The sequence below is a fragment of the Hibiscus syriacus genome, unplaced genomic scaffold (assembly GCF_006381635.1).
Source record: "Hibiscus syriacus cultivar Baekdansim isolate YM2019G1 unplaced genomic scaffold, ASM638163v2 tig00000340_pilon, whole genome shotgun sequence".
In the NCBI taxonomy this organism is placed as follows: Eukaryota; Viridiplantae; Streptophyta; class Magnoliopsida; order Malvales; family Malvaceae; genus Hibiscus; species Hibiscus syriacus.
In genome coordinates, this window is record NW_024061783.1 from 5,695,900 (window position 1) to 5,723,570 (window position 27,671).

Sequence of the window (27,671 nt, forward strand, 5' to 3'; positions counted from 1 at the left end):
CCATCTATACGAAGCCTTAACCAAGGGTGTGCTGTGTATTTGTACAACTTCACCCTCAAAAGCCTAAACAAATGATTGTGAACTCCAAAAAGAGAAACGTTGAATGGAAAACCTGTATAATTCACGTACTTGTGATGTGTTCCATTAGCTGCAAATGACCTCTACAGAGAGTTTTTTCATTATATTAGGACATGGATCTCCTCCAAACATTTCGGGTGCGACTATCACTGAGCAGAAGTTTTGCCCGACACAGCTGCAAGGATGATGTAACAACCCGAAAAATTTGAAGAAAAAAATGTTTAAATCGGTGTAATTTGGTGAAATTTGGTGACTAAATTAAAATTTTTGAAAACTTGTAGGACATTTTAGATGTAAAAGAAATTCAGGGACCAAGCCCTGAATTTACCCAAGGAGTGTCGGCAGGTTATATGATATATGCGTGTTTTCTGATTTTGAAATCAGAAAACACAAGCTCAATTTCCCTTCTCCTTCATCCTTCTTTCAAGTTTGATTCCGACGTCGTCCGACTTCCGATCGTAAAATTGAAACCACCGTCATGTTCATCTTCGACCCGTGATCAAAACCCAGTAAACCAATTATAGCGAAACGCTGCCAAACGACGTGAATTTCGAGTCAAAGTCTCGACGTTTTTTTAGCACCACCAGCGAGAAAATCTTAAATTCATCTCCGATCGTTGATTGGTTTTCAACACCTCCCGCACCATCGTGTTCCTGGTGTCGTTCCAAGTCCGACGGTGTCGTCCTTGTCTCCGTAGGTGGCGGCATGTGTGGGAGGTGGAGCGGTCAAAGATTCGACCGAGTTGAAATCGAGCTCTCCATCGTTAAAAATTTGAACCGAGGTTGGTAAGTGACTTAAAATCGCTTAAAAGAATTTTTAGAATTTTTTTCATGAATTAATGGAAACCGGACGACGCCTCACGCGCCCCCACGCGCCGCCCCTGCACTTGGGGGAGCTACGAACTGGTTGATTTCATGTTTGACCGGCTTGACCGGTCTAAATCGGTCTGACCGGTTCGACCCGACCCGTTGATCGACCTATTGACCCGATCCGGTGATATTTTGGGAATTATTTTGAAAAATGTGACATTTAAGGAATTATTTGGAAAAAGGTGACATTTTGGAAATTATTTTAAAAAAGGTGATATTTTGGGAATTTTTTTTTAAAATAATGACATTCTAGTAATTATTTTTAAAACATGATATTTTGGGAATTATTTGTAAAATAGTGATATTTTCGTAATTATTTTTAATAAAAGTGATATTTTTGTAATTTTTGAATGTGACTATTGAACCCCTTTGACCATAACTTTGACTGGCTTTAAACGGTCATTAAACGACCTTTGATTTTGTTCGAGTATACCTATTCTGACATTTTTTGACGTGCGGAATCCGTTTCCGAAGTCTGTTTCCCCAAATTTGAACCGTAAGGCTTCCAAATCATCAGTCAAACCCGTTGACTTTGATTTTGACCAAGAATTTGAATTTTTGAAAAGTCATACTTTATGTTTTTCGACTCTCTGGTTCCGATTCCGCACTCCGTTTGGTCAAATTCAGACTCAAAAGCTTCCAAATTGATAGTCAAACCCGAAAAATGCTTATATACTAAAGAGTTTAAGCTTTGAATGGTTGAGTAAGACTTGGAACTGATAAATTATTAATGTTTGAAGGTACAAGAGACTCTCCTGACCGTTCGACAGCTCGACCCATCTCCTCTAGATCAGTTAAGCCGTGTGTGCCAGTATTCACCCGTAAGACCCGTAAATTTTATGATTTCAGAAATTAATTTTGTTACCCATTAGTAATAGTGTTATTATGGATTAGGTTCGAAAACAGTAGCAGAGCGTGTTCCCTATATACTACTTGATTGTTTTATATGTTTTGAAATATGGTATATTGAAAGCTATAGTTTAATGTTTTATTAATCCACCTATTTACTGGTGATGGTTTATGGAATATGACTGATATATGATTGGTTTTCATTGGTATATGATAATATTGATTGTGAAATTATGGAAATTATGCTTACTGCATAAATAGTATTTTTGAAATACTGATTTTGGGTTGGATTGCATTACGGAGGTACAACTTTGATCAAGTTGGTAAACCTTATGGACCTAATGTGACTCTTGGGTACGCTCACGGGCCTCAAGATACTTCATTAGGGTGGCTCCCTTTGCTGTGTGCTTAGGGTAAGCCCTACGGACTTAAGGATACAGGCCCCAAAGCCTATCTTTAGGTTGGCTTCCTTTCTGCTGTGTGCTTAAGGTAAGCCCTATGGACGCAGTTCTAGGGAATTGCGGATGGTGTACAGGAGAAGGGTTTTAAATTACGAGTTTCAAAAGTTAAACTTCATTATGGTTTGATGATGAATTTATGAACTATAACTCAATTACTCTACCTACTATGATTTTATTGTACTATTGGGATACACTGAGCCTAGCTCACTTTTCGAAAATATTTTCCCCTTTCAGATATTATTGGTTAGATACTCGGATCAAGCACTTGGAGGATTAACATATTTTTTATAGTATAATTTATTATAATTTCATAAATGTCATTTATAAATATCATTTTTCATTGATATAATAACGGTTTCAGAAAAATGTCTTTAAGAATCATGAATGTGATCCACTAGACTTAGTCGAAACGCATAGGTCGGGTCTAGTGTGTGACATTTAATTGGTATCAGAGCTTTTGTTTTTTTAAACCTCGGACTGTGTATGAGTCCAAATTGAAAATACGGTTTTGAAATATTTTACAAAACCTGTTGCTAAGGCCATGTCTCAAAGTTTTTACGATTTTAATTGTGTCTGAGACTGCAGGTGCTTATCTAACCCTAAGTTTTATCTTCTGTAGTAAACTAGAGATCTACCAAAATGAGTGCTAGACGTGGACGTTAAACTAGCCGAGGATGAGGTCGAGTGGCTAGATTTGCAGACCCGATCGATAAGATTTGAGTAGATCCCCCACCTCTGACAAGTGATTCTGCTCCTACAACCCCGACAAATTTACCTCCTACTGCTAGGATTGGCATGACTACATCGATCAGGGGAGCAACCGATAGTGAGCCTGATTCTACCAGAGTTGCATTTGATGAGAATTTTGGTAGACAATTTTTACAGTTGATTCAAGGAGCGGTCAGAGCTGCTGGTGCTGGATCCGAGGTGCCTATTTCTCAAACTCTGATCGCCAATGGGGGTTAGGACTTTTGGAGGACAACTTGGAGGAATTCCTACTGAAGCAGAAGATTGGCTTCAAGATACAGAAAGACGCATGGATCAGTTGGGTTTGGACCCAACTAAGAGATATTTGGGGGCAGTAGCGATGTTAGAAGGCAATGCCCACACCTGGTGGGAGTCAGTGACCAGTAGTGTTCCTACCGATCGTTTGACATGGGATTTCTTTAAGGAGCGCTTTCGGAGTCGATTCCTAGGGGAGCGTTACTTAGTCCAAAGATGATAACAGTTTCAGGACTTGGTTCAGGGTGATATGACTTTTTCAGAGTATGAGATAGAGTTCTTGAAATTGTTAAAGTATGGAATCAATCTGGTGCCTACCGAGAGAGATCGATGCCGTAAATTTGCCCTTGGGCTCATATACGAGCTACATAAGCAGGTGGTAGCCCTTCAAGATGAGATTTTTGATGTGCTGGTGAGCAAAGCCAAGGATGCTGAGGAGATGGAGGCTTTAGCTTCTGGTAGAGAGCGTGTTGATCAGGAGCGGTCTAGGAAATCTTTTGGCCCTACTGAATCATCCGCACAGTCTGGTAAGAGGACTCGTACTTCAACCCCTCATTGGAGCAATACATGCTTCAGGCCTGCAGCATCATCACCTTCAGCTGTTAGTAGAGGTGGTTCTTCGGTTCCGTTTCAAGTGCCTCATTGTGACTTTTGTGGTAAACGGCACACGGGAGAGTGTTATAGGAAGACCAGAGCATGTTTTCATTATGGATGTAGTGGTCATTTTCGGAGGGATTGTCCTCAGCTAGCTTTGTCTTAGCGAACCGCTACCCAGACTCCTGTGCGTTCACAGACTACAATACAGACTCCAATTAGATATCGTAGCCAAGTAAAGGCTCATGGTTCAGCATCCAGGACAGACAGTAAAGCCTGACCTCAGCAGAATATAGGGCCAACAGTTTCTGAGGCTAGACAGCCAGCTTTGGTTTACGCCACTAGACGTCGGGATGACAGAGATGAGCCTGAGGTTGTTGCAGGTACATTTACTATTTATTCTATTTCATACTTTGCATTACTGGACAATGGCTCCACCCACTCCTATGTATCGAGCTCAGTATCTCGAAACCTTCAGATTCCGATCGAGAACACTGATAATACTGTTACGGTTATGAGTCCAGTAGGACAGACAATAATAGTGAATAAAGTATTTCGGCATTGTCCTCTAGAGGTTCAGGGAGAAATTTTTCTCGCTGATCTTATGGAACTTCCTTTAGAGGAGTTCGATCTAATTCTTGGGATGGATTGGTTGAAAAAACAGAAGGTAAATCTGGATTGCTAATATAAGCGAGCTACTCTGAAGACTTCAGATGGTCGGACTGTTGTGTTAATTGGAGAACGGCGTTGCTATCTCTCCAATATTATTTCAGCTATGGAAATTGATCGTATGATCAGGAAGGGATATGAGACTTTCATTGCCTGTATTTTGAACACTAAAGGTTCCTTGTCAACGATCGAAGAGATTCGTACAGTTAGCAAGTTTCCTGATGTTTTTCCGGAGGAGTTGCCTGGGTTACCTCCTGATAGAGAGGTAGAGTTCGAGATTGAGACTTATCCGGGATCTTAACCTATTTCTATGGCACCTTATCGTATGGCTCCAAAGGAACTTAAGGAATTGAAGGTCCAATTGCAAGAATTATTTGATTGAGGATTTATTCGGCATAGTACATCACCCTGGGGATCTCCAATTCTGTATGTGAAAAAGAAGGATGGGTGGCTAAGGTTATGTATTGACTATCGGAAGTTGAACAAGATGACGATCAAGAATAAGTACCCAATACCCAGGATTGACGACTTATTTGATCAGTTGCGAGGAGCTACTGTATTCTCTAATATCGACCTTCGTTCGGGGTATTATCAATTGAAAGTTAAGGGGTCCGATGTTGTAAAAATAGCCATTCGCACTAGATATGGTCATTATGAATTCTTAGTAATGCATTTTGGTTTGATGAACGCTCCCGCAACTTTCAAGGATTTGATGAATCGTGTGTTCTGGCCATATTTGGATCAATTTGTGGTTGTGTTTATTGATGATATTCTAGTTTATTCTCGGACGGAAACAGAGGATGACGAGCATTTGAAGATCGTTCTGTGAACCTTGAGAGAGCATCGTCTATATGCCAAACTAAGCAAGTGTGAGTTTTGGCTTCAAGAAGTTTCGTTTTTGGGGCACATTATTTCTTCGCGAGGTATTCAGGTCGATCCAAGCAAGATAGAGGCTATTGTGAATTGGAAACAACCCAAGAACGTCTCTAAGATCCGCAATTTCTTGGGCTTGACTGGATATTATCGATGTTTTGTCTAGGGATTCTCGATCATTGCTGCTCCTTTGACAAAGTTGTTAAGGAAGAACGTGTCATTTGACTGGGGCGAGGCACAACAGGAGAGCTTTGAGAAATTAAAGGCGGTGTTGACTTAAGCACCAGTGTTGATTCAACCAGAGTCTGGGAAGGATTTTACAGTGTATAGTGATGCTTCACACTCAGCTGCAACTACATGAGTGTAATTATCCAACTCATGATTTGGAGTTAGCAGAAGTGATTTTTGCCTTGAAGATTTGGAGACACTATCTTTACGGAGAGAAGTGTTATATTTTCACTGATCATAAGAGCTTAAAGTATCTTTTGACCCAGAAGGGGCTTAATTTGAGACAACGACGCTGGTTAGAGATTCTAAAGGATTATGATTGTGTGATTGATTATCACCCTGGTAAAGCTAACATTGTGGCAGATGCTTTAAGTCGAAAGACGGTATCGGAGTTGAGGTCTTTAATGGCATGATGAATTTATATGACGATGGCACTTTGTTAGCAGAATTACAAGTTAAGCCAACTTTGGTTGATGAAATTAAAGCTAAGCAGCCCCTTGATAGCTCCTTGCTATCCATCTTTGAGCAAGTAGAGCAGGGGACAAGCTCAGTTTACGCCCTTGATCAGGATAAAGTTTTATGCTTTAAGGGTCGATATTGTGTGCCTGATGATGCTGAGTTGAGGTAGATTATTCTTAATGAGGCTCACAGTAGTCCATATTCTATGCAACCCGGTGGAGATAAGTTGTACCAGAATTTGAGAGAGAGGTATCATTGGGTAGGCATGAAGAAGGACATCTCAGATTTTGTGTCTAGGTGTTTGACTTGTCAGCAAGTTAAAGCAGAACATCAACATCCATCAGGTTTGTTACAGCCTATCAAGATTCCTGAATGGAAATGGGAGCATAATACTACGGATTTTTTTACTGGCTTACCTATGACTCCTTCGAAAAAGGATTCAGTTTGGGTGATTGTTGACAGACTTACAAAGTCAGCTCACTTCATTCCTATGCGGGTAAATTATACTTTGGACAAGCTGGCGAGATTGTATATTTAAGAGATTGTCAGATTCCATGGTGTTCCATTGTCTATTATTTCTGATCGAGATCCGAGATTTACTTCGAGATTTTGGAAGGCGCTACATACGGCTTTGGGAACAAGATTGGATTATAGTATATCTTTTCACCCACAAACTGATGGTCAATCTGAGAGAGTGATTCAGATTCTGGAGGATATGTTGCGGGGTTGCGTAATTGATTTTCATGGTAGCTGGGAGAACTTTTTGCCATTGGTTGAATTTGCTTACAATAATAGTTATTAGACCAGCATTCGTATGGCACCCTAAGAAGCACTCTATGGGCGTAAATGTCGCACTCCGATATGTTGGACTGAGTTACGTGACCGGAAGACTTTGGGACCTGAGTTAATACGCGAGATGGAAGACATAGTCAGATTGATTCGTGACCGTCTGAAAGAGGCATTTGAAAGACAGAAGTCTTATGCAGATCAAAGGAGGAAAGATATTCAATTTGAAGTTGGAGATCAGGTCTTTTTAAAAGTATCACCCTGGAAGAAAGTATTGAGATTCGGGCGTAAGGGTAAATTGAATTCAAGATTTATTGGACCATTTCGTATTTTGAAGAGGGTAGGACCTATTGCATATCAGCTTGAGTTACCTTCTGAGCTCAATCGTATTCATGATGTCTTTCATGTATCAATGTTGAGGTGATACTGTCCAGATCCCAGTCACATCATTCAGGTTGAAGAGGTAGAGCTGAGACCTGATTTGTCATATGAGGAGGAGCTCATTCATATCTTAGAAAGAAATGAGAGAGTTCTTCGGAATAGGCATATTCTAATGGTAAAAGTTCAATAGAGTAATCGAGGCCCCTCTAAAGCTACTTGGGAGACATTTGAGTCAATGGAGGCTCAGTTTCCTCAACTATTCTCATAAGGTAAATTTCGAGGACGAAATTTCTTATAGAGGGGGAGAATTGTAACAACCCAAAAAATTTGAAGGAAAAAATTGTTTAAATCGGTGTAATTTGGTGAAATTTGGTGACTAAATTAAAATTTTTGAAAACTTGTAGGACATTTTAGAAGTAAAGGAAATTCATGGACCAAGCCTTGAATTTGCCCAAGGAGTGTCGGCAGGTTATATGATATATGCGTGTTTTTCTGATTTCACAAGCTCAATTTCCCTTCTCCATCATTCTTCTTTCAAGTCCGATTCTGACGTCGTCCGACTTCCGATCGTAAAATTGAAACCACCATCATGTTCATCTTCGACCCGTGATCAAAATCCAATAAACCAATTATAGCGAAACTGTTAACTTCCTAAAAAGGCTACTTTTAAAGCCTTTTTCACTTAAGTTATTGTTTGTTTAAAAGCTCATTTTAGTCATTTTAGGATCATGTAGTTGCATATATAGTTGCATTTGTGGTGGTTGTACTATTTTATTTCTTAATGATGTTGTTTGAGGGAAAGGTGCAGTTTGTCTATGGTGTGCAGAGAATTGCAAGGAAAAGAATTCTTTGGGAAGTAATGCCACGGCATCACACGTTGCTAAAGCAGATTGAAATGCCTTGGCATTTCTGGCGCAGAAAAAGACAAAAAGATATTTCTGCATCAGTACAGCTGGCACTGGACAGCTGTCTCTGCACATGAAGGACTGCTGTAACCGCCTGCTAGAGCTACCAATGGACCACTGCCACTTGGAGGATAAGGTTCATGCACAAAATGTGATTCTAGGGGTATGAGGGGTATTTTGCACCCAACAAACTCATCATTACCCCTAGATATTTTATTTATTATATATGACACCTCATGGGAGAGAGAAGAGAGGGGGGAGAGCACACGCATAGAGCAAAAAAATCAGATTTTTATTTTCTCTTTTTCCTTTCTTCTTCCTTGGAATATTCCTCCATTGATAAAGCTCCAAGGAGTGGCAAGCTAGGCGTCGAAAGGAGCTAGCGAGCTAGGTGGTTCGTGGTGGCCGAGAGGAGACCTCCGGTGGCGCGTCGAAGGCTTCTTCTCACTTCCCTTTTTGTTGCTATTTCTTTATATTATTTTTTGGGTTGTTGGAACGAATTTTCATGACTTTGTGTTTGGATATTTCGAACCCCACCATGAACTAACTTATTTGGTGGTGGTTGGTTGAATGGTTGTTTAAACTTTATTTTTAATGGTATATTTAAGTTTATTTTGGTTCTTTATTTGCTTTGCTTATGAATGCTTCACCATCTAGGCTTGTAAGAGGCATGGAAATGTCCATCTCTTAGATGAAGGTTAGGTATTCGGAAGAATCTTAAACTAAAAATACTTGTAAGTATTCGGAAGAAATGCAAGATAAGATCCTAATAAGCAATGGGTTATGGTATTTTCAAGGGGCTTTGAACCGGCCTAGGAATATTATAACTTAATCCCTTAGATCTCGGAAGAGACTAGGATAGGATTTCAACGACTAAGAAGGGTATCTTTTATCAATAGGGTAGGCTGTCCAACATCGTTGAGTGAGAGCAGATGCCTTGGCATCCTATTCTGTTAGGTTCTTTTGAACACCTTAGGAAAGCCCTGTCGAGTAAGTAAAGACAAGATAGCTTAAATATACTTGAGAAATGAGTTTAGCAACCTTAGACCAATCCTTACCATTCATTTCATTGGAAGCTTGTCACGTGAGGATTATTTTCTTCTTATTTTATTTATCTTTTTAAGTTATTGTTTTTACCATTTCTCATTGCCTTGACATTTCACCATACTCAATATTAAACATCCATCATTGCCACTGCATTTCCATTTGCTACACCATCAATCCACATTCACCAACATACACATTTTCATTACCGTGACATTTGTATATATCAAGACTAACTATACTTAGATAATTTAGTGCGTTGCTTTGGTTAGACTTTCGTAATTTCACCCAATCCCTGTGGAGACGATACTCACTCATCATTATGTTACTTGAGCGATTGTGTATACTTGCACATTATTTGCGTATATTTTATAGTACTCATAACACGCAAACAAGTTTTTGGCGCCGTTGCCGGGGATTGGCAGGCTGAAGTTATTTAGTTTTGCCAGAGCATTTTATTTTTTTTTGCATTTTTATTTTTTAATAGTTTACTTGATATTTTTTTTTATTTTTCAGGTTTATTTAGTGTATGCCTAGAAGAAATTCTGAAGAGCCTTTGGAACCAATAGAACCTGAGATTGAAAGACTCTTTAGAAGAAGAAGACGTGCTCAAAGAAATATGTATCAGATTGGAAACCAAGGCATTGGTCAAGATGACGGAAATCAAAATGCCGAGGCATTAAACAATGTTGAACCTGCTATCAGGCCTCGTGTTATTCGAGATCATTTAAATCCGATGCTGGATGATCTGAATCCTGGGATTGTGGCACCCAAAATTCAAGCTGCACATTTCGTGCTGAAACCAGTCATGTTCAACATGTTGAATTCCATTGGGCAGTTTGGGGGTATGCCAACTGAAGATGCCAGGCAGCACATTCGCAATTTTCTGGAAGTTTGTGATTATTTCCGCCAAGAAGGAGTGCATGAGGATTTTCTGAAATTAAAGCTTTTTCCGTATTCATTGCGTGACCGAGCAAGGGCTTGGTTGAGTGGTGTATCATCCGGTTCGATGGAATCATGGGCCGATCTTTGTAAGAGCTTCTTATTGAGGTACAACCCACCGAATATGAATACACAGCTAAGGAATGAAATATCATCTTTTCGCCAGGGCGACAACGAATCCATGTATGAGTGTTGGGATCGTTACAAGAGTTTGCTTTGAAAGTGTTCAAATCATGGTTTTCATGATTGGACTCAAGTGGTCATGTTCTATAATGGAGTCAATGCACCCACGAGGATGTTACTGGATGCCTCGGCAAATGGGACATTGCTGGACAAATCACCTACGGAGGCGTTTGCTATCTTGGACAGAATTGCTAACAATGATTATCAATTTCCTTCCTCAAGACTTGGGAGTGGAAGGAGAGCACCTGGAGCATTCGAGTTAGAAGCCAAAGATTCGGTGTCTGCTCAACTCTCCGCTATTACTAATATGTTGAAGAACTTACAATGTTCCACTGATGTGAAGGAAGTGAAAACAACTAGTCTGGCATATCTGTTATGCCAAGGCAATCATCACGAGAGCGAATGCCTAACCAATCATGAGTCCATCAACTTTGTTGGTAATTACAATCGAGGCAGCAACAATCCTTACTCAAACACTTATAATGCTGGATGGCGTCAGCATCCTAATTTTTCATGGGGAAATCAAGGAGCCCACAATGCTAATCAACCTACTAGGCAGCAGAATCACAATGAGCCTCAAAGTTACCAAAATGCTATGCCATGGCATAATACTAACAAAGGAGCTTCATCTTCAGCAAGCATAAGTTCCTTAGAAGCTACAATTCAAGAATTCATATCAACTACGAAGACAATGCTGCAAGATCATTCTACTTCAATTAAGAATCAAGGAGCTTTACTTCATAGTCAAGGTGCCTTACTTCAAAGCCATAGCTCGTCTCTGAGAGCTTTGGAAGATCAAGTTGGTCAGATTGCTACGGCATTGCAAGAGCGTCAGCATGGACGTTTTCCAAGTGAAACACAAATCAATCGACAAGTCAAGGATAGTGGGCCACATCATGATGATTCTAATCCCACTACTGAAGCTGAATTACAAGATGATAGTGAGAAGGACAAGGAGGAGGATTCTGCCAAGGTACCAGATTCTGATGCCAAGGCAAAAGAAAATTCTATTCCTACAGCTAAGGAAGCTAGACCTCCCCCACCCTTCCCGCAAAGATTGAAGAAGCACAATGATGAAGTTCAGTTCAAGAAGTTCGTAGACATTCTTGATCAGCTCCATATCAATATACCTCTCTTGGAAGCTGTTGAACAAATGCCGATGTATGCCAAATTTCTGAAGGACATCTGTACCAAGAAGAGGAAAGTATAGACTGTTGCCACGGCAACAGAATTTTGTTCTTCATTGAGTAAGTTGCCGCCAAAGAGAAATGATCCGGGCAGCTTCATTATTCCTTGTTCAATTAGAGCTAATTTTGTTGGAAAGGCTTTATGTGATCTTGGTTCAAGTGTCAACTTAATGCCAGAATCGATATTCTTGAAGCTTGGCATAGGAGATGCAAGACCCACCTCAGTTATTTTACAACTTGCCGACAAATCCCATGTTAAACCTGAAGGGAGAGTCGAGGATGTCATAGTAAGGGTGGACAAGTTTGTGTTTCCAGTCGACTTCTTAATTCTGGACTGCGAAGTTGATGCCAAGGCACCAATCATTCTGGCAAGACCTTTCCTAGCCACTGGACGTATATTGATAGACTATGAAAAAGGTGAACTCACCATGAGAGTGGCTGATCAGTGTGTAACTGTCAATGTTTTTAGAATGCTCAAATATGTTGATGACACTGAAGAATGTCAAGGCATTTCTGAATTGAACTCAGTGATTGAAGAAGAGACTGAACATCTTTGCCAGAACAACTTCATTCAGCTAGCAGAAAATGAATATTGGGTGGATGATGAAAGCTTAGTGGAATCCGATAACTTTCCAATTTTGGAGGAGCAATCTAGCTTAGTACAAGTTAGATCAGGTATGAATTTTGAACCTCTGAATTTTGATGAATTCATTTCTCCTAAGCCTTCATTATTGCATGCACCCAACCTAGAGCTTAAGACTTTACCAGGGCATCTTAAATATGTTTACTTAGGTAGCGATGAGACTTTACCAGTGATTATTTCCGCTAACCTTACTGCTAACCAAGAGCAAAGTTTGTTAAGTGTTTTGATACAGCATAAGAAAGCAATTGGGTGGACTATGGCCGATTTGAAAGGCATTAGTCACATGATCTGCATGCACAAGATTCTGCTAGAAGATTGCCACGGCAATTCAATTGAACCAAAAAGAAGACTCAACCCTGTTATGAAGCAAGTGGTGATGAAAGAAATTCTGAAATGGCTTGATGCTGGAGTGATCTACCCTATCTCCAATAGCTCATGGGTGAGCCCTGTCCAATGTGTTCCGAAGAAAGGAGGCACGACGGTGGTTACGAATGAGGATAATGAGCTATACCCACTCGCACTGTTACCGGCTGGAGGTATGCATGGACTATAAAAACTCAACAAAGCTACGAAGAAGGACCACTTTCCTCTACCTTTCATCGACCAAATGTTGGATCGATTGGCCGGCAAAGCATTCTATTGCTTTTTGGATGGGTACTCGGGGTATAATCAAATTGCCATCGCACCAGAGGACCAGGAGAAGACTACATTTACTTGTCCCTATGGCACTTTTTCCTTTAGGAGGATGCCTTTGGACTCTGTAATGCCCGGCAACGTTTCAGCTGTATGCAAGCTATATTTCAGATATGGTTGAGGATTTTCTGGAGATCTTCATGGATGACTTTTCTGTTTGTGGGGACGACTTTGAATGATGCCTCGACAATTTAGCAAAGTTCTCAAGAGATGCGAGGAGGCTGAGTGGTCTTAAACTGGGAAAAATGTCACTTCATGGTGATGAAGGTATTGTATTAGGCCACAAAATTTCACACAAGGGTATTGAGGTGGACAAGGCAAAGATTGAAGTGATTGAAAAATTGCCACCACTAACTTCGGTCAAGGGAATAAGAAGTTTTCTTGGACATGCTGGATTCTATAGAAGGTTTATCAAAGACTTCTCCAAGACTTCTAAACCCTTGTGCATATTGCTTCAACAAAACCAACCCTTTGTGTTTGACGAATTATGCCTCGGCGTATTTACTGAGCTGAAACGATAACTGATCTCGGCACCCATTGTAGTCCCTCCCGACTGGACATCGCCATTTGAGCTGATGTGTGATGCAAGCGACTATGCCGTAAGAGCTGTTTTGGGGCAAACGCCGAGGTAAATTTTCATGTTTTTATACTCTAGCCGCACTTTAAATGAAGCACAATTGAACTACACCACCACTGAGAAAGAATTACTTGTCGTAGTATTTGCTTTTGATAAATTTAGACCTTACCTAATAGGTACTAAAGTTATTGTTCACACTGATCATTCGGCTATAAATCTTAGTGAACAAAAAGGATGCCAAGCCTAGACTTATTATGTGGATCTTACTTTTGCAAGAATTTGACTTAGAGGTGGTAGATAGAAAGGAACTGAAATCAAGTTGTTGATCACTTGTCTAGGCTAGAGAACAATTCTGAATGCAGCTCATTACGATGTGTACCTGAAGAGGAGCAAGTGATATTTTGTACCATTGTCATTCGGCCCCAAGTGGAGGCCATTTTGGTGGAACAAGGACTGCTGCTAAGGTCCTGCAATCAGGCTTTACTGGCCAACTTTATTTAGAGATGCCCAAGCATTTACAAAGGATGTGATCGATGCCAACGGACTGGAAACATCTCCAGACGACATGAGATGCCGCTGCAAATATTTTGGAGATAGAGCTGTTTGATGTGTGGGGCATCGACTTCATGGGACCATTCCCTTCTGAAGGAAAATTATATATATGCTTGCTGTGGATTATGTGTCAAAGTGGGTGAAGCAATAGCAACTTCAAAGAATGACTCTAAGACCGTACTCAAGTTTTTGCACAAGTATATTTCACTCGTTTGGAGTACCTCGTGCTATCATCAGTGATGAAGGAACCCATTTGATAACAAGTTGATTGCCAGGCATTGCTGAGATATGGAGTTCGACACATATTGCCACGGCATATCATCCGCAGACAAATGGCCAAGCTGAGATATCTAATCGAGAGATCAAGCATTTTAGAGAAAGTGGTGAACCCAAGCGAAAGGATTGGTCGCCAAGTTGGATGAAGCACTTTGGGCGTACAGAACAGCATTCAAACTCCTTTGGGGATGTCACCCTTCAAGTTAGTGTAGGTAAAGCTTGTCATCTCCCGGTTGAGCTTGAACATAAAGCTTATTGGGCTATCAAGCGATTGAATTTCGATGCTCAACTAGCTGGGGAGCAGATTATTAGAACTTAATGAAATGGAAGAGTTTAGAGCACAAGCATATGAGAATGCTCGGATATACAAGGAGAAACCAAGAGTGACATGACCAAAAACTGATGCCACGGCCTTTTCATGTGGGGCAACAAGTCTTGCTTTACAACTCCAGACTTAAACTCTTTCCTGGGAAGCTAAAATCTCGATGGTCAGGGTCATTTGAGGTGCATTATGTCTATCCCCATGGAGCTGTTGACATCAAGAGAATAGACAATGGGAAGATCTTCAAGGTCAATGGCCAGCGTCTGAAAGCCTACAATGGAATTCCACCACCGCACAACAAGGACGTGTTACGACTACACGATACTGAAGTGCCCAGAGGAGAACCAAATTCGATGCCTCGACATGAATTTGTGTCTGTGCATAATAAAATTTAACATTCAAGTTTTTTCTTTAGTTTTATTTTATTATTTTTTTAATTTTTTGATCTGATTTGTAGGGACCACATTGCTGCAAACCGTACAAGGGGGTTACAAAAGGGAGGAAAGGACAAGCATTAATTGGAGAGATATTCTTTTGATTTGTTTTTTTTAATTTAATTTCTGACATTTCTTTCTCTTTCCACAGTTTTTATCCATCACATCATGCTTTTTGGCAGTTTTTTCCTTCCCCATACACGCGCAATCCCCACCCACTAATTTCTCTTAACCGTCCTATCACCCCTTTCCCTCAAATTTTAACTTTTTCTTTATCTTTCATTATTAATTTTTCTCTTTCATTTTAACTTTTACATTTTCTCTTTCTTTCATTCATCTTCTTTCTTTGTTATTTCTCCATAGCCGAATACATCCAAGTTTTAAAGCTTTCAAAAGCTTTCCTTTTCATTTTCTTACTTCAAAAACACGAAAATGGTGCGCTCAACCAGCTCCAACCGACACGACCGCTTGGCAACAGTTTGAGAACGATGAGGCTAAGGCTCAGTTCCAAAACTCAAGAACCGAAAACTCTTTTTGAGTTAGGATTTATTTTACGAGGAAACCGATGGTGGTTTTGGACCCGATGTTATGGACATCGTGACGCCACTCAAATGGCAGAAGTTTGCTCGTCATCCTGGTTCGGTGAACGCCTCATTAGTTAAGGAGTTCTATGCGAACATTTTCAAGCCCAATCAACACTCCATCTTCGTTCGAGGTAAGCAAATCCGTTTTACATCCACTGCTATTAATCGTTATTTTCATTTGCAGGATGTTGTGGATAACCATGCCACGTTCGAAGAGGAAGCCGATAGCAACACATACGATGGGGTCTTGGAGGACCTTTGTTTCGAAAACACTGAGTGGAATGGTCGCCAGATGAGCCGATACTCGGTCAACCGGGAACGTCTTCAGCCGCGCGCAAAGCTATGGAATCACTTTCTCAAGAATAAATTAATGCCCACCTCCCACAACATTACGGTATCACTTTCACGCTTATTGCTTTTACATTCTATAATGGTATCCCGTTCGATCGATGTGGGTCGTATCATTGTTCAGCAAGTTCACGACTGTTTGGGTAAAAAGGCAAGTGCTTTGGTGTTTCCTAATTTAATTACCGCTTTATGTCGTAAGAAAAAGGTTGAGGAAAATGCTTTTGATGAAATTTTACCTGGATTATCGGGCATCACTAGGGCTAGACTTCCACTGTTGTTGGGAATTAAAAATCCCAAGTCTAATGACCCTGTTCATGAGCAATCTGCAGGTGCTACAGAATCGAATGCCGAGGCAAGGTTACTTGCTCTCGAGGAAGCTGTGATGCAGACTCAAGCTCAACTGCATGCTTTACACGGTGACATCCCTAACTTCTTTGGATATGTGAAGCATAGAGATGCTGTGGTGGAATCATTCTTTCAAGAAATCATTCCCCACGGACAACGGAATTTTCCTGGATTCCCAGACGAAATTCTGCCGGCATTCAATGCCGAGGCATCTCCAGAGCCTGAGCACGATGCACCTGATCCTCCTGCTGATGACCCTACTCCTGATACATACCGATCCAAGACTCCTGAATATCCGCCCACTGTCCCTGTCGAAGAAACACCCAGCCCCGTCCCAGCACCCAATCCTTCTCCTGCACAACGTAGTGGTCGCCGCACCAAGACCACGGCTGGACGCATTGTGCACTATTACTCCAATTCTTCCGAGTCCAGCCCAGCACCTATCCGAAAGCGCACCCGACGAGGAGCTGCTAGCACCTCCAAAGCACCACCATCACGTAAACATTGAGGTACCTCTTTTGCATCCATTTTCATTTAGTTGCATTTCATTGCATAACATATAGTTTATAGATAGTTTAGTTCTCTTTAAAGCATTGAGGACAATGCTTCCCTTAAGTTTGGGGGAGGTATTGTTCTTGGTAGGGCATATGCATGATAGCATTAGCATAGTATTATGTCATGGCATCAGTAAATGGTAGGACAGTTAGTTAGATAAATGTTTTTGATACCCGATGATAATAATTTTGTTGATAATAATTTTGTTAGCTAGAATCTGAATGTAAATGACTGTTGAGAATGATAGAACTCACTCTAGGGCTTGATGCTTGGTGAAAAATATTTACACAATTTGTATGTTCTCTATACTTAGAAAATTTAGGAAATTTTTATGAAGGAACTTTAGTTAGTCTTGGCATTGAAATATAGTATGGTGTTTAAAAGGAAAATCAAAAACAAACTCCCTTAGAAATGAAACTGTGAATAAATGCTTAAGCATAGCTGTAGAGGGACACTCCTCTTTGCCGTGGCATTTCCTGGAACTTTCTTTAATAAATGGAAGCATCGTGCATATGAGTGAATGAAAGAAGTCACGGGGTGACTCTACTTAACTAGCTCGGGGATGGAAGGTATGCTCCCTTTCATCTAGAGTGTGGGAGAGTAGGTGTGATGAGCTGACTCCCTTCGTAACAGCATCAAAAAAAAAAGGGAGTAAAAATGTGCTTAATGATAAGTAAATGCCTTGACAACAACTAGGGGACTTGATTAGAAATTGTCTAAATTCGCTAAGTATAGATTGGATACAATCACGCACACACACTACCACAAAGGATTTTGACCTAGAGAAAAGTACTTGAATTCTTGATAAGTCTAGCATGTTGAAGCCTATCGTTCTGAGGGTTGAAATTCAATTTTGTCCTACTGTCTTACTATCGAACTTTGCCATGACATTATGCTTATGTAACTGCTATCCATTGCTTGAGGACAAGCAATAGCTTAAGTTTGGGGGTGTGTTAACTTCCTAAAAAGGCTACTTTTAAATCCTTTTTCACTTAAGTTATTGTTTGTTTAAAAGCTCATTTTAGTCATTTTAGGATCATGTAGTTGCATATAGTTGCATTTGTGGTGGTTGTACTATTTTATTTCTTAATGATGATGTTTGAGGGAAAGGTGTAGTTTGTCTATGGTGTGCAGGGAATTGCAAGGAAAAGGATTCTTTGGGAAGTAATGCCGCGGCATCACACGTTGCTGGCACTGGACAGCTGTCACTGGACAGGACAGCTGGCACTGGACAGCTGTCTCTGCACGTGAAGGACTGCTGTAACCGCCTGCCAGAGCTACCAATGGACCACTGCCACTTGGAGGATAAGGTTCATGCACAAAATGTGATTCTAGGGGTATGAGGGGTAATTCGCACCCAACAAACTCATCATTACCCCTAGATATTTTATTTATTATATATGACACCTCATGGGAGAGAGAAGAGAGGGGAGAGCACACGCATAGAGCAGAAAAATCAGATTTTTATTTTCTCTTTTTCCTTTCTTCTTCCTTGGAATATTCCTCCATTGATAAAGCTCCAAGGAGTGGCAAGCTAGGCGCCGAAAGGAGCTAGCGAGCTAGGTGGTTCGTGGTAGCCAAGAGAAGACCTCCGGTGACGCGTCGAAGGCTTCTTCTCACTTCCCTTTTTGCTGCTATTTCTTTATATTATTTTGTGGGTTGTTGGAACGAATTTTCATGACTTTGTGTTTGGATATTTCGAACCCCACCATGAACTAACGTATTTGGTGGTGGTTGGTTGAATGGTTGTTTAAACTTTATTTTTAATGGTATATTTAAGTTTATTTTGGTTCTTTATTTGCTTTGCTTATGAATGCTTCACCATCTAGGCTTGTAAGAGGCATGGAAATGTCCATCTCTTAGATGAAGGTTAGGTATTCGGAAGAATCCTAAACTAAAAATACTTGTAAGTATTCGGAAGAAACGCAAGATAAGATCCTCATAAGCAATAGGTTATGGTATTTTCAAGGGGCTTTGAACCGGCCTAGGAATATTATAACTTAATCCCTTAGATCTCGAAAGAGACTAGGATAGGATTTCAATGACTAAGAAGGGTGTCTTTATCAATAGGGTAGGCTGTCCAACATCGTTGAGTGAGAGCAGATGCCTTGGCATCCTATTCTGTTAGGTTCTTTTGAACACCTTAGGAAAGCCCTGTCGAGTAAGTAAAGACAAGATAGCTTAAATATACTTGAGAAATGAGTTTAGCAACCTTAGACCAATCCTTACCATTCATTTCATTGGAAGCTTGTCACGTGAGGATTATTTTCTTCTTATTTTATTTATCTTTTTAAGTTACTGTTTTTACCATTTCTCATTGCCTTGACATTTCACCATACTCAATATTAAACATCCATCATTGCCACTGCAATTCCATTTGCTACACCATCAATCCACATTCACCAGCATACACATTTCCATTACCGTGACATTTGTATATATCAAGACTAACTATACTTAGATAATTTAGTGCGTTGCTTTGGTTAGACTTTCGTAATTTCACCCAATCCCTGTGGAGACGATACTCACTCATCATTATATTACTTGAGCGATTGTGTATACTTGCACATTATTTGCGTATATTTTATAGTACTCACAACACGCGAACAGAAACGCTGCCAAACGACGTGAATTTCGAGTCAAAGTCTCGACGTTTTTTTAGCACCACCGTTGAGAAAATCTTAAATTCATCTCCGATCTTTGATTGGTTTTCGACACCTCCCGCACCATCGTGTTCCTGGTGTCGTTCCGAGTCCGACGGTATCGTCCTTGTCTCCGTAGGCGACGGCGCGTGTGGGAGGTGGAGCAGTCAAAGATTCGACCGAGTTGAAATAGAGCTCTCCACCGTTCAAAAATTTGAACCGAGGTTGGTAAGTGACTCAAAATCGCTTAAAAGAATTTTTAGAATTTTTTTCATAAATTAATGGAAACCAAACGACACCTCACGCTCCCCCACGCGCCGCCCCTGCACTTGGGGGAGCTACGAACTGGTTGATTTCATGTTTGACCGGCTTAACTGGTCTGAAAAGGTCTGATCGGTCCGAACCGATTCGACCCGACCCGTTGACCGACCTGTTGACCCGACCCGGTGACCTTTTAAAAATTATTTTGAAAAATGTGATATTTTAGGAATTATTTTGAAAAATGTGACATTTTGAGAATTATTTTAAAAAAGTGACATTTTGGGAATTGTTTTAAAAATAGTGACATTCTGGTAATTATTTTTAAAATGATGACATTTTGGGAATTATTTGTAAAACGGTGATATTTTGGTAATTATTTTTAATAAAGGTGATATTTTGGTATTTATTTTTAATAAAGGTGATATTTTTGTAATTTTTGAATGTGTACTATTGAATCCCTTTGACCATAACTTTGACTAGCTCTAAACGGCCATTAAACGACCTTTGATTTTGTTCGAGTATACCTATTCTGACATTTTTCGACGTGACGAATCTGTTTCCGAAGTCCGTTTCGTCAAATTCGAACCGTAAGATCTCCAAATCATCAGTCAAACCCGTTGACTTTGATTTTGACCAAGAATTTAAATTTTTGAAAAGTCATACTTTATGTTTTTCGACGCCCTGATTCCGATTCCGCACTCCGTTTGGTCAAATTCAGACTCGAAAGCTTCCAAATTGATAGTCAAACCCAAAAAATGCTTATGTACTAAAGAGTTTAAGCTTTGAATGGTTGAGTAAGACTTGGAACTGATAAATTATTAATGTTTGAAGGTACAAGAGACTCTCCTGACCGTTCGACAGCTCGACCCAGCTCCTCTAGATCAGTTAAGCCGCGTCTGCCAATATTCACCCGTAAGACCCGTAAATTTTATGATTTCAGAAATTAATTTTGTTACCCATTAGTAATATAGTGTTTATTATGGATTAGGTTCGAAAACAGTAGCAGAGCGTGGCGAGGTCAGCAATCACTAGATCTACAATTTGAACCTATTGTCGAGGTGTGTTCTCTGTGTACTACTTGATTATTTTATATGTTTTGAAATATGGTACATTGAAAGTTATGGTTTAATGTTTTATTAATCCACCTATTTACTGCTGATAGTTTATGGAATATGACTGATATATGATTGGTTTTCATTGGTATATTATAATATTGATTATGAAATTATGGAAATCATGCTTACTGCATAAATAGTATTTTTGAAATACTGATTTTGGGTTGGATTGCATTACGAAGTTACAACTTTGATCAAGCTGGTAAACCTTATGGACCTAATGTGACTCTTGGGTAGGCTCACGGGCCTCAAGATGCTTCATTAGGTTGGCTCCCTTTGTTGTGTGCTTAGGGTAAGCCCTACGGACTTAAGGATACAGGCCTTAAAGCCTATCTTTAGGTTGGCTTCCTTTCTGCTGTGTGCTTAAGGTAAGCCCTATGGACGCAATTCTGGGGAATTGCGGATGGTGTACAAGAGAAGGGTTTTAAATTACGAGTTTCAAAAGTTAAACTTCATTATGGTTTAATGATGAATTTATGAACTATTACTCAATTACTGTACCCTACTATGATTTTATTGTACTATTGAAACACACTGAGCCTAACTCATTTTTCGAAAATATTTTCTCCTTTCAGATACTGTTGGTTAGATACTCGGATCAAACACTTGGAATATCAACATATCTCTTGAAGTATATCGTATTGTAATGTTTTATCTTTTAAGTTAACTCTATTATAGTAACATGAGCATTATTTTAAAAGTATTGAATTTTATAATGAATACTCATTTTGCTAATTTATATTGGTTTATTGTAATTTAGATTTTTAAAGACATGTTTTAATTAAATTGTTATTTTTCTCATAATTATGAGTTGGTTTTTTTTTATAATATAATTTATTATAATTTCATAAATGTCATTTATAAATATGATTTTTCGTTGATAGAATAACGATTTCGAAAAAATGTCTTTAAGAATCATGAATGTGATCCACTAAACTTAGTTGAAACACATAGCCCGAGTCTAGGAGGTGACAAATGAAGCGATATAAGTTAATGTGTACGGTGCAATGAAACTAAGAGCTCTAAAAAGAACGTTGAAGTGCAGATGAGGAAGAGACTGCAACTGATATTATCTTCGAAAAGAATATAGGTGTGACTCAGACAATTTTGAGCGTATATCCGAAGGTCCGATTTTAACATACCCTATTAAAAGCATCATAAGAATGGAGAGCGTGACAGCTTCCTTGACTGTAGCTTCCACATTCCCCTTCTGGAGTTCCAAAGCTGGCAAACTTTATTGCTGAGATTTTCTGCCTGGCGTCGCACTCTAATTGGACTTTTGGCCTTAAAGCTTAGTTAACTTTACCAGAAGCTTGCATCTGGTAATTCATGAGGGTTGGTTGCCACTCATGGATATCACAAACACTGTCGGTTTCTCTCCGAACCAGAGAAATCGCATTCGGGTCCCCACCCCATTCCACAAACACAACCAACAAATTCCCTGTAGGGTTGAGCCATGAACGAGGAACATGATACCTAAACATTATAGTATAATACCCCAAACGTCAATTTATCAACAACTCCTTGCTTGTAAGAGAAACTTTAAGCGGATTAGTTCGCTTCCTTAGCATCTTTGAGAGGCCTCCCCACAATCAGTTCTACATTTGTTCTCATCGTAATTTTCGGCATAATTACAGAGACTGCAATTTCCAGATGCTTTATATGCCGGCCAGTGGCGTCCAATACTCTGTCCATTTATCCAAATCTGACCTTTTCCCATGCTTCTCATATCTAAAGCCAAAGGAGCATTTCCAGCTAGAGCATTGAAAATTGTCTGCAAAATTAAAGAATGTCAACAAACACGATCCGAAGGGGCATTCACGTGCACATTTTATCAGTTTGGTTGTATTTCGAGATACTTACTTTGTACCATGTCATTGGTTGCCTTCGTGCCACTAAGGACCCATGCACCCACTCTACCGATGAAGTACCACTTAGTGAATGAAGATTCAATGCTTCTCCCTTATGGACAATCTGAAAGGGAATAAATAACCAAATAACTCTCCAGCACATCAGGACAACTTGAGAATAAACACTAGCATGCAAGTGAAAGACCTTGTAAGACCATTTCTGCCATGAGAGGTCTCTCCTTCCTTCATTGAGACCGTTCAATGTGACTGGGCCAAGCACACCAGCATTCCATGTCTCAAAATGTGGACCAACATTCTCCATTCAAACCAAAATCTCAAATCATTCATAAATAAATCCCACCGTGACAAAGCTGGAGAAAAAAGAGAAAGAGAGCATACCGGGAGACCAACAACAATGCTTAGAAGTGAAATTTTATTGATACCAGCTCTCAAATTAACACCTTGGCTGAATGTTAGTTTCGGGAATTCTAGACTTCCATAAGAACTTCCTGACGAAAATCAATAAGAGGAAAAAGAATATGAGGGAAAGAAACAGTAATCATCTTTTAGACAAACAGACTCAGCAAGCTAATATGGCACTATTGACCTACACTAAGTAGTCTAAAAGCAAAAACATGGACACCCAATCTCCTCTCTATGGTAACATTCTGGAACTCTACCGGAGTCAAAAGCCAAAAATATAGCATTATATTTTCATATATTATATGAAGTGATTCAAAAGCAAATTAAAATCAATGATAATCTCACCTGATAGTTGACCGTTAACAAAAACATGCAGAGCATGGCCAGCTGATAAGACGGTAAGAACGAGAGATTTTCCGTTCTTGAAGAATTCTTCACTGGGGTCAATCTCAATGCTGGTGATGTAAAGTACTTACAGAGCATTAGAAATTCAATTGTGGATAATCAAACAAGTTCAATAGAAGATAGCTTTGTTCTTAAATAAAAGAACTATTGGATTGCAATAAACTAGTTGAACAAAGAAAGATGATGTGAATTGCAAAGAGATATTACTATTCATTACTTACTCTGTTGTATACCACAAGTAGTCAGTTGAGTCTCGGGTTGTATTTATCTGCTCCAAGAGCCCAACCATCGTGAACGAACTGTCAAGATCCGAAGCTGTCTCTTCGGTATATGCTTGCCAAGAGAATCCTCCATGCATTGGAACGGGAACCATTTTCTTCCGTTAAACTTGGGCACCAACCTGTTATGGAAAGTTTCTTATCAATGTCATAGTTCTACTTATCTCACATGGTCAACAGAAAACGAAAAATCTCCGGCTGATTCCTCTCGTATTAGTTCTATGTAAAAACTGCAACTTGGAAACATCTAAAAAGTAGCATGTTATAATATTAAAGTGATAAAAGTTATTGGCAAGATGCTTGCCAGAAATCAGTCTTGACACATTGTATTGCTGAAAATAGGAATAACCTAGTTTCAAGTTCATTAAATCTTTCTTCTTACCCTTGCAGTGTTGTACACAGTATGCTTGCAGTCGGGAAGAATGCTGATAGACCAAGGCGGCAGGTTATAGTGCATGTCCCTAAAGGCAACTTTCACAAATGAATTCGGGTCATAATTGGCAAGGAAGGCGGCACAACCTCCAGATTTATAGTTGAACACATGAGCCTGTACGTTTAGAATGGAATTTATATGCAAGTATTGCATACAAAACATTTCAAATTAAGATCGAGGTTCTTAGAAATACAAGTCTTATTATTAACCTCCTGAGATGTTCCAAGTTGCATCAGTGTGGGATCTCCGGATACTAATGCTGGTTCACAGAGCTTTATCGCTCTATGCAAATCTTTCAAATGGCCCCACTTGGGTTGCCTCAAAAGTCCTGCATGACAAGAACCGGTGGTCCTTCAAATCAACCTCCTATAATATATTTTATCTGGATAGAATGTGCGGTTCAGACCAAGTAGACAAAAGAAGCTAGATGATGCATAGCAAATTTGAGAGAGAGAAAAATGCACCATCGATACTTTGAGCATACCATATTCATCAAGAGGAGCATCATAATCATAGCTAGTAGCAATGAAAGGTCCCCCAGCAGTTCGACCAAAATTTGTTCCTCCATGATACTTATAACAGAAAAGGCAAGCATACGAGACTTGTTCATTCAGCACTTGAACTTGGTAAAAATTGAAAGGAAAATACGATTCTACCATATAATAATTAATGAACGATCCTCCTTTCTGTATAAACCTAGGGATGGCAATGAGTCGGGTCGGGTCGGGTTTACCCGACCCGAGAAAAAAGGGTCCTCCACCCGTGACCCGCCCCGACCCGAAGAAATTAAGGTTTCATCCGACCCGCCCCGCCCCGAATATGTGACTTAGAAACCCGACCCGACCCGAAATAATTAAAAAAATATATTTTTATTCAATAAAAACAGTGATTTAATTGAAAAAAAATTATATATAGAGGGGTAATATTGTAATTATCCCTAAATATATAGATAAAATTATATATATTTTTCGGGTGGGTCGGATTTTTTTCACCCTAAACCCGACCCGACCCGAACAGTACATTAAAAAAAAACCCGACCCGAACCTGAATTTTTTTTTAAAAAAATCCGACCCGATCGGGTCGGGTTCGGGTTGAGTTGCCATCCCTATATAATAAACCTCGCAACTGAAAATGCCATGTCTTCAGCGGGTCTGTAAGGCACTGCCCCTCCGAACTCAGTGTACCTACACCGTAAAAAATAAAAGAAACATCATTCATATGCCAGGTGACACCCTTATCTTATGGAGAACCTGTATTTCTTTTGAGCAAGGGATAACTGCAAAAAGACAAATCTTGTGGACACAGAAGCAGGCTTACCAGCCTGTCCAGGCTTCAGTCCACATCTTCGGTTTGTAGGCCCTGTTAGGCGAAAAGTAGTCACAGTAGAAACCATTGCAGGTGTTAATCTGTTGGAAGTAAACAAAAAAATAAAAAGTTTTGAATCCTCAAAATGAATTGAAAAAGCGCATCCATGACAGCAATATATAAGTTCAAATGGGTGCAACACTAAATGATGAAAGGAACATGGTCATCCAGTCCAATAAAAATAAAATATATACACATATAGGACTAAGAAACAACAAAGCTGAGCCATGTGCAATGAGAAATAGTATATCATTTAAGCTATGACTAAAACAAATAGGCAACACATTGTTCACTGGCAATTAAACAAGAATATAATGTATCCATTCTAACACATAGGACTAAGAAAGAGCAAAGCTGAGCCATGTGCAATGAGAAATAGTATATCATTTAAAAACGACACACCGTTCACTAGCAATGATACTAAAGAAGATTGAACATGGCATGATGGCTATTTTTTTTTATTTTTTTGATAGAAACATGATGGCTATTAACATTGGATATAGAACATGACAAGAAAATGGTTCAAATGAAAAGAATATGATTAAAAGGCAAATGGGCATAGTATACTTACAATGGGATCAGGTGCATCATCTTGCTTGCACATAACCCATGGGACACCAGTGCCTAGATCCACAGCCATTTTAGCTGCCCAGTCACTGTAAGCTTTAGCAGGTGCACCGAGTTCATACTCCACGGGTCCGTATTCATTTTCAATCTGTCAAAAATAAAGATTATAACTAAACACAAAACAGATGGCTAATATCCATATCCTAAACCAAGAAAACCTAGAACAAAGTGCCAGATCTACCTGAGATAGAATAATAGGACCTCCTTGAGACTCAAACAACCTTTCTGCTTTCATCATATCCACAATCTTTTTTGTAAATCTTTGCATTTGTTCCTTCATCATAGCAATTCAGTAAGTACATTGGTTACTCAAAAAAAAATTCCAGAACAGAAAAGGGTGGATATTATCAAATTTATGATATATATCAAAAGAATATTAAATGAATCCAATTAAACATCATATGGACGATTGGAAATTGGCTAACCTTGAAAGGTCCGTTGTCTGTTCTGAAATTGATACCAGGGATGTACTTCAGCCAAACAGGAAAACCCCTGAAAATTTAACTAAAATTCATTGCTTGAACTACTATTCACGGTGAAATCCCAAATATCTTTGGAAAATAAACATTTTTAGCATTACCCAAAGTTCCACTCGGCACATACATAAGGACCAATCCTCAGATGAACATAGAGGCCTGCTTGCTTCACCAGCTTAATAAATTTGACCAAATCATAGTTGCCTTCGAAATAGTACTAAAGTAACAAAAAAGTGGAAAGTAAATTTCAGAAATTTTTTATGCCATTAGCTCCTTAAACCAAGGAATAAGCTTTTTTCTTGAGAAAAAAAATATTGTCCATTCATTACTTTGTCTGGAGAAGGCTCATGGCCATTCCAAAAAATATATGTCTGAATTACATCTAGCCCTCCTTTTTTAGCTTTCTCTATAAGATCTGGCCACATCTGTAACAAAAAAGAACTGAAGTTTAGGAACATTTTCCTAAGAATCAAACAACTTATCACATACTACATCAACAGAATGATATACTATGCAAACAGAAAGAGGAGGAACCCAGATGAAGATATGCATCAAAATGCTATAAAAACTTGGATCTTTGAGGAAATAAAAGAGACCAAACAGTACATTTTACAGGTAGAAAATGAAGGTAAAAAGTTCACCTCAGGTGAGCTTCTAGGGTAGTGAATGGATCCAGAAATGAGGATCCTTCTTTGGCCATTAATGCTGATAGCTTTACTGTCATAGGAAACAGAAGAAGAAACTGAACAAACCCAGGAAGCTAAAAGAACAACGAAGAAAGAATTCCACACTACGGGAAGCTTGGAGTTTGAATCCATGTCCATGGCTGAAAAAAATGGAAATGGACCTTCTTGTTTACACTAAGCAATGCACTTTTTGCGCTGGTTACACTTATATTTTGTTCCTCACTAAAAATATTAAAGAACAAAGGGAAGAGAAAGATAAAGAGAGACAAAA

General features: G+C 39.4%; 1 pseudogene; it reads right to left on the bottom strand.

The window, feature by feature from the left end:
* LOC120203725 lies at positions 1-27,671 on the bottom strand (annotated as a pseudogene).